The sequence below is a fragment of the Triturus cristatus genome, chromosome 12 (genome assembly GCF_964204655.1).
Source record: "Triturus cristatus chromosome 12, aTriCri1.1, whole genome shotgun sequence".
NCBI classification, from domain to species: domain Eukaryota; kingdom Metazoa; phylum Chordata; class Amphibia; order Caudata; family Salamandridae; genus Triturus; species Triturus cristatus.
In genome coordinates, this window is record NC_140595.1 from 626,489,137 (window position 1) to 626,498,250 (window position 9,114).

Sequence of the window (9,114 nt, forward strand, 5' to 3'; positions counted from 1 at the left end):
AATCTGCAATGAATAAAATACACATCACTTCAAGTGTTTGTATTAGCACGAACATGTGTTGCCATGGTGACCTGCTGATTTCATGGTTTATACAAAGTCAACCTTCCATGACCACAGTATACCCCTGTTTTAAACTGTGCATTTGAGTGGGGAAATTCTGTAGGAATCTAAATTGCAGTAACCTAAAGGAGGTGTTTTTTTACAATTAGCACAAAAATAGGGCAGTCATTTATTTTTTATCTCTGCCGTGCTGTTCACTTGTAGTGCATTATTGCTTAACTTCCTCCTCCTACTCGTCATTATAATCATCTTCTTCTTCTTGATTGGCGCTAAAAGCCCGGGAGGGGAAAAGAATATTGTTCGGGGAAGAAAAATGTTTAACGAGAAAGGAAAATTAGTTTTTACCCCCGAGCAAACATTTTTTTGTAACAACCGCTCCAACAAATGTGAGACCTTTATTTTATACATTTGCACCTACAAGCCTTTCTTCCACCCAATAAATTATTTAAATAGTTGTACTTCCCAACGTGGTGCACCAATCAATTATTTGTGAATTACTTTAATCATTGTAAATACTGGTGCTGGGCATGATAGAGTAGTAGTGGGAGATACATTTTGCCCAGTAGTGGCTGCTACGTAGCGGGGCGGTGGGGCGGGAGGATAAACCCTTCCAAAAAACACCTGATTATGGCTGCTGCTTCTCCTCCGTCTTCTTCTCCTCCTGGCAGCACAAAGGCTCCCCTAAGGCAATCACGCATCAGCATGACAGCAGCGTAGTGATTGGTCTGAGCGGCCTGTTTGGCAGCTCAGACAGTGCCTGGGAGCCTTGGGACTGTTTTCCTCCAAGGCTGTGAAATACAGCTGGTGGTGAACGTGATAAGTGCGCATGACTGTTTGGCCGGCCCAAGACAGCCGGCCAAACCATTAAGTGCATCAACGAGTCCTGCCTCTGCTGGCTGTGACGGCAGCCAAGCCCCGCCCACCCTGCCACAAAACTGGCTTCAACACAAAAAAATAAAATGATAATAACAGTGTGTTATTATTGTTTTATTTTTCCTTTTTGCGCTGCTCAAAAGCAGTAGGGCGCCGCTCCTCTGCCTTAGAAGAGGAACTACCGCTGCCTCTCACTCTGTTAATTTGTCTAGCTCAACTTTGTCACCTGACAAGCCCAATGAAGCCCTTTTAGCGCAATGGCCATTACGTGCCTGGTGACGGCAACGCGCACATGCAACGTGAGTGTTTTAGGGGAGGGGAGAAGGCAACATACTATCAGCTGCCAAGAAATATGAGTAACTGCAGCTGTAAGTAGAAGTAAGAGTAGGTGTAAGTGGAACTAGAAGTACGTATGAATAAGTCACATTTAGAAGGAGTAATTACAAGTAATTAGAAGTGAGAGTAGGAGGGATAGTAGGTATAAGTATGGATTTGAATAGAAAGAAAATAGTGTAGAAGTAAGAGAAAGCATAAGTAGGATTACAATATAGAAAATGTAGGAATAGATGTGAGTAGGTGTTAAAGGTAAATGATGTGGAAGTGGGATGAAATAGAAGTAATAAGAATAGGAGTAAAAGTAGGTATAAGTACAGGTTAACAGTAGAACTAAAAGCAAGTACAGGAATAAACATAGTTAGGAGTATGGGTAGGAGTGGGTGTTAGAATACACAGGAGAATTTGGTGTATGCATGGAAATACGAGTTTGACTTACGAAGAGTAAGTACACGTAATTTGAAGTAGGCATGATTAGAGGTGAGTGTTGGTTTAAGTGTGTACAAGTAAGTGTAGGAGGAAGAGCAAATGTAGGAGGGAGAGCAGGAGTAAGTGGAAGTTAAAGTGGTAGTATGTAAGTGTAAGACTTACGAAGACTAAACATAGGAGTAAATTGGAGTAAGAGTTACCAATAAGTAGGAGTAAGCATAAGTAGGAGTTAGAATCACAGTACGAAGGAATGAGTGGGAGTAAGTTGAAGTAAGAGTATGAGTTAGTAGGAATAGACATAAGAGCAAGGCTAGGTATAAGTAATAGTAATTATGATAAAGAGTAGTGGTATGAAGAAGTAAAAGTACGAGAAGGTAAGGAGGAGGAAGGGTAGATGTACACATGAGAAAATAAGAAAAGCAGCGGCTGACAAATCGATTTATAGCAGCGAAAATGCTTCCCTCCACCACTCCGATAAAAAAATACCTTTAAGGGGAAAACTGGAGCACAGAAAAAGAACACATATATAAAAGTGGCAGGAAAGCAGAAACTAAGTAGCATGTAGAAGATAGCGTGGTCAAAACAATACCTCTGGAGCTACCAACAAGCTAGGCACAAGAGAAGTTTTCAATTAATTAAAATTGTATTGTTTTATTACCTAAAATCACTACAAAATAAAGAAGGAAAAATTGGGAAAATTAGCCATTTCAAAGTACATAAAACGTTTTGATTAATCATGCATAAAAGTTAACGTACGGATTATAAAAGTTTAAGAAACCTAGACAATCCTAGACACGTTCAAAGTTTCAATGTGCCAGCAATCAAGGCCCTTGCAGTAGACAGCACCACTCACCCCCAAAACATGCTTGAGAGGCCAGGGGTGCCTTTGTTTTCAGGTCTGGCATTTTAAATTTGTTTTATTCGATACATATGCCTCGATATTTAGGTAGCAGCATATTTTCCTTTTTTGATTGCTTTTATTTTTTTTGCATATGCTTGCAATAAAAATATATAAAAGATAGTTATCGCACCAGCTTGCCAAGACCAGACTTACTGGCTTTGCCAGTGCTTGATCCCATGGACCCCCTTTTGCTGCCTTTGATACTTTACTGATAAGTACAATGTGCCCTTTGTAGGTCTGTAGGATCTCTATCTGTTGATGCCTGCCCACTTGGATGAAGGGAGAGGATAAGCAAAGGGAAGAAGGTAGGGTAGTTTATCTGAAGCCGAGCATCTAAGTTGGAAAACTTTGAAGCAGAAATACCCTGACTAATTTATCTCTGTAATTTTTCAGGTGCTTCACACTACTGCTGCAGATAAATCCACATCCCAAGCTCCATAAATTGTAGTGTTCAAGTAGTGGGAAGAGCAGCAAGAAAGATGGTAGTGCCATAGACATCCAAGAGCCACAGGCATACATTATTATCTTTATACTGCAAACTCCCCTGTAGAAATCTCCCAGGTCATTCATCTTCATCTTCCTGCATTTATATTACTGTGACCATCTCTGGGACGCTGCCCAGGGAGTGGGATGACTCACAATGTGCTACACACGCTGTGTAATAAATAGACAACATTTAATATTGTGATCTCTACTAGCACAGATGGACCAAACGTATTGTTTTCTATTTCCAAGGCTTTGCTGCATGTCAGAGGTTCCAGATATTGAGGAAATGTAGACGCTCTGACCGCTACAGCATCTGTCAGCAGCCACTGGGAACCCAAAGCTTCCCGGGCAAATTTTGTCAGACCAACCTCCGTACGGTGCATAGCAATTCCAGCGAGCGAGCCTGACCACTACAAAGAGGGGTTTCTCCCCTCAAGAGATTTTGGGAAAAAATGGTGCATTCTACAACACATTTGTCATTATATTTGTTTTGGTTTTAAAGAATAGTAAATGATGACCTTACTGTGCCCCAGGATACAACAATCTTTGTTGGGGTCTTTAATGATTACCTCACTATCACCCTCCAACAGTGCCTCTCATCTCTCCATGGCATCTCTCCCACATGGATTATAATTGTTTTATTGCACCTCTCATACCAGTGTCGGGTGTCGGGGCTCTTCACTACCTCCCTTCAACAGTGCCCCTCATCTCTCCATGGCATCTCTCCCACATGGATTATAATTGTTTTATTGCACCTCTCATACCAGTGTCGGGTGTCGGGGCTCTTCACTCCCTCCCTTCAACAGTGCTTCTCATCTCTCCATAGCCCCTCTCTCACATGGATTATAATTGTTTTATTGCACCTCTCATACCAGTGTCGGGGCTTTTCACTTCCTCCCTTCAACAGTGCCTCTCATCTCTCCATAGCCTCTCTCTCTCGCATGGATTTTAATTGTTTTATTGCACCTCTCATACCAGTGTCGGGTGTCGGGGCTCTTCACTACCTCCCTTCAACAGTGCCCCTCATCTCTCCATAGCCCCTCTCTCACATGGATTATAATTGTTTTATTGCACCTCTCATACCAGTGTCGGGGCTTTTCACTTCCTCCCTTCAACAGTGCCTCTCATCTCTCCATAGCCTCTCTCTCGCATGGATTTTAATTGTTTTATTGCACCTCTCATACCAGTGTCGGGTGTCGGGGCTCTTCACTACCTCCCTTCAACAGTGCCCCTCATCTTTCCATGGCATCTCTCCCACATGAATTATAATTGTTTTATTGCACCTCTCATACCAGTGTCGGGTGTCAGGGTTCTTCACTACCTCCCTTCAACAGTGCCCCTCATCTCTCCATAGCCCCTCTCTCACATGGATTATAATTGTTTTATTGCACCTCTCATACCAGTGTCGGGGCTTTTCACTTCCTCCCTTCAACAGTGCCTCTCATCTCTCCATAGCCTCTCTCTCGCATGGATTTTAATTGTTTTATTGCACCTCTCATACCAGTGTCGGGTGTCGGGGCTCTTCACTACCTCCCTTCAACAGTGCCCCTCATCTCTCCATAGCCTGTCTCTCTCGCATGGATTTTAATTGTTTTATTGCACCTCTCATATCAGTGTCGGGTGTCGGGGCTCTTCACTACCTCCCTTCAACAGTGCCTCTCATCTCTCCATAGCCTCTCTCTCACATGGATTATAATTGTTCGATTGCACCTCTCATACCAGTGTCGGGGCTCTTCACTACCTTCCTTCAACAGTGTCTCTCATCTCTCCATAGCCTGTCTCCCACATGGATTATAATTGGTTTATTGCACCTCTTATACCAGTGTAGGGTGCCAGAGCACATTACATCACACACACATTCATTGACAAGGAATCATACATGTGTAAATGAGTGTATAAAAAATGTTACATACGACAAAATGGGTTACAAGGTGTTGGATTCACGTGCCATCTTTTTAGGAATGCTTGGTCTGGAGAAGCACAAAATCAGGATTCAGAATATATCACAGTGATTAGGGTTGACTTTAATAATACACATTTGTTTACTACCCACACAAATTTTAAAAGCAACATCAGATTAATGAAAGACTGGAAAAAACATAACTTTTTAACTTGTACCATGCAGCTTCCATGCAGCTCTTTGATGTCAGTCCTTAGCTCACTGAGCTAGATTACGATTGTAATTTATGAACTGCATAGTAACAAAAGAATCTCTGTGACAAAAGCAGTAACCCACTGAGTGGTGCACATAAAATATTGTTATTTGATATGCATGGCACATGTTCTTTGCACTACATTAGATGAGTCTAAACTGTCACTGGACAAAACTCCCACCCATCTCTCTCCAGCAGGAACATTAATCACCATAGTTAACTGCAGAAAAGACACTAACAAAACCGGCCCCCTACCCTTCCAGCTCCTGGGGAAACTCCTGATGCTCGTTGCTGCCAGTCCAGCCATGGCAACCATCTTCAGACGTTCCTTTGTCCCCTCTGTTTTCCAGATGCAAACCGTGTGAATCATAAGGTGAGTCTGTGACCCATATCCCTCTCCTGTAATACTAGGTAATACTAGGTGTTAGTGCCTTCAAAAGGCACTAAAACATGATTAAGCTTGTCTAGCCAGCTGCAGCCTCAGTCAAAATTATACACTTTGCTTTCACTCCTACATATTTCTTTGCAGAAATTGGAGCGGATGTACAAAACCATTTTTCAGTTGCAAACCCAGAGATGCACAAAATTATAGGTTTTGCTCCAACAAAATGGTGTTCGGCTATCACAGGAGGCATTTTGCAAATCATTTTGCATTATAACTGGCCGCGGGCATGACATTTGTATCCCCCATATATGATTCCAAATGGCATATATGAACGGTTTGTGGCCACAATTGCAGTCCCAAACCATCGAAAAGCTACCAGAAGTTCAAAGGAGGTAGTTCTTGATTCTTAAATGACAATGGAACAGCTTCCTCTTAGGGGACTGTTATCTGATGGCCTCGAAGAGAGCAGGCAGTTGTTTAGGAGACCACTGCTTGCTTTCCAAACAACTTTTGTTTTAAGCAGAACCTGTTCCTTGAAGGAACTAGGGCTTCTAAATCAAATGTTCCACCTTTGGGAATGCAGGGATAGAGGTCTGCAGTACCTTGAATATCACTATACCAGCATTGGTGACAAATTGCAGAGGGGGGCATATAGCAATCTACCTAATCAATAAAGCAGGTCGTTCTGTGACCTGCTGTGACTGGCCATTTTGCGATGCTACATTAGTACCGGAAAGTGACAGGCAAGTTGCAAACTGTTGGTGCACAGTTTCACCCACTACTATAGAGCTGTCTGCTTGGACTTCTGGCCCCTTGTTACTTGATATTGCCTGACTTCTCTTAGTCCAGTGACACACAATGTCAACTCAGGCATGTAATTCAACTTCTCTAAACATTTTGCTCTTCTTATCGGTGACAAATTGGGCACCAGGTTTTAACTGTATCAACCCCTCCCACCCTCTTTCAAATAGCCATATATGTCACTTTAGCATGCCACTTCAATTTTACAGCCTCCTCTATCACACTGACATCATCCTACATACCGCTCTCATTCTCTGCTTTTCCACAGATGCCATTTTTACCTTCACAAGCCATTTTTATTGTCTAATTTGACAGCACAGCTGTCACCAGACAATTATGTGAGAATCACCAAAAGAGGGGCTTTGGCAGCATCCATGTTAGGAGCCAGCAGTATATGTTTTGATTGGGAGAAAACGGTGTGGTTCCACAAAAAAAGTACTTGCCCTGTACGCACATGTGATCATTTTATGTATTTATCCAGCTGCCTGACCTTGAGCCTACAATGACAAACCCAATACTTTGTAATGCTATTAAAGCGTCTGGATAACTAGATAATTTAAGGTGATTTGCTCCCAGCAGCATGGATGGAAAGAGGGCAGTCATTAACCTACATGGATTTATAGATCTGGCTAAGCAGTGCAACTGCCACCTGACCGTACCTGCTCAACAAAAAAGAGCATTCACAGTCCTACTGGGAGAGGGGCTCAGACCCACATGTTGGCCTCTCTTTGTACAGGGTTTGATCGGGCCGAATTTGTGTCCTTCCCCTAAATAGACTGTGTTGTACTATTTGACTTGTGGCAATGGTTATACTCGATGCAGCAGGACTGGGTTGATCATGGTGGCATGCCAATTATCATGGGTATAGACCTAATCTGTGCATTATGATATGATAAAGGCACTAGGCCTGATGTATGTATTGTGAAAGGCATATTTTAAAGTTGAGGTGTGGCTTGTTATTACTCTATATTGAAGCATGGAGACCTTTATTTTGTTGCATGGAATCTCACAGATTACTGTAGTGGGCAACGGCTTTGATGTTGGCCACTCACTGTGACAAACCGGGGGGGGGGGGGGTTTCACTGTGATGATTCTGGTTAGGCCCTGTTGAGATGGCCTGTATATTGTTTTGCGAGCCATATCTTTCTACATATTTGCAAGTTTATGCTGTTTACCTGGTGGTTGCCAGTTTATGTGCACTCGAATAATCTGATGTCGGAAAAAGTTAGACAATGTTAAAGAGTAAAGACTTCATTTCATTGGCAAAAGCATGCCAAATTTCATAGGTTTGATCTGTTTATCATGAAACGCCAGTAGGCCTGATCTGCTTATCGTGAAAAGAATGTGCCGAAGACACACAGCGTGAAAGCCTTCATGCAGGTGCTTTTTTACATAGAACTTTACAGATTCAATCATCTTTATTAGGCTCTCTTAGAAGAGAAAGTGTTTTGCTTTGCCACCTGTAATTGTGTATATATTTGTGCTTTTATGACTATGCTGGATGGTTGCTTTGTGGAAAGTTTTACTCAATTCAATGGGTTTAAGTTGGATATGGTAACAAACCAATGAGAAAGGCTCTATGTCTGATTGCTTATTATATAAAGTTGCAATAAAGGCAGTAGGCTTGACATATTGATTGTGAATGTTATGGGCCTTTGCCATGAGTGTGGAGGCCCTTTGTGAATCAGGCCGTATATGTTAAAATTGATAGGCATTTAAGAGCGGTTGTTTTTTCTCTGGATTAAAGCCTATAGATAGGTTTTACTGTTGCATGGAATCTCATATATTGCCTCAGTAGACACGGGATTTTGTGTTGCACACCCTTTCTGACAAACTGTGTGCATAGAAGATTTGCACTGTTAAGCCCTGTTAGAAGAAATGCTATTTTGCTTTGCCAACTTTAATTTTGTATGCATTTGCAATTTTGTGGCTGTATGGTGGCCTTGATGGAAAGCTTATGCTCAGTACAGTAGGCCTGAGTTGGTTATGGTGGTTAGATAATTATAATAGCTATAAGCTTGATTGGTAGACAGGGAAATATTATGCCTGATGCCAAAGATCTGGTCTTTTATTATGAAAAGTTATTACAAAGGCATTAGGCTTGGCTTACCTATTGTGAAAAGCATACGGTAAAGCCGGTACGCCTCTAACAGAGGATTGTTATCACATTATTTTACACCCTGTAGAAAGGTATTTGGTTAATTGTATGTTGTTGATTTGCCAACTGAATTTTGTACATATTGCAATTTTATAAATGTATGCCTGATGGTTGCCAGCTGCTGTACACTTCTGGAAGCCTGGGTTGAATATAGTAAACCACAGATAAAGGGTAGAGGCCTTATCAGATCACAAGGAAACGTCAGATTCTTTAGGTGAGCCATTTATAATTAAAAGTTATAACAAAGCATACTATTATGAAAAGTATGTGTTAAAAGCAAACAGTTATTAAGAGTGGGTTGTTATTAATCTGTGCTAGATTGTGTTGGCAAGCATTTTGTTACATGGAATCTCGCAGATTACTATATTAGACAAAGGTTTGGTGCTGGTGACCCACCCAAACAACAATGGGGATAGACGATTTGCACTTTGGTAATCGCTATTCGGCTCTATTAGTAGGGATTTTGTATTGTTTTGTCAACAGTATTTTGTACATATTTGTTTTGTTATTGCAGTATACCTGATGGTTGCCTTGT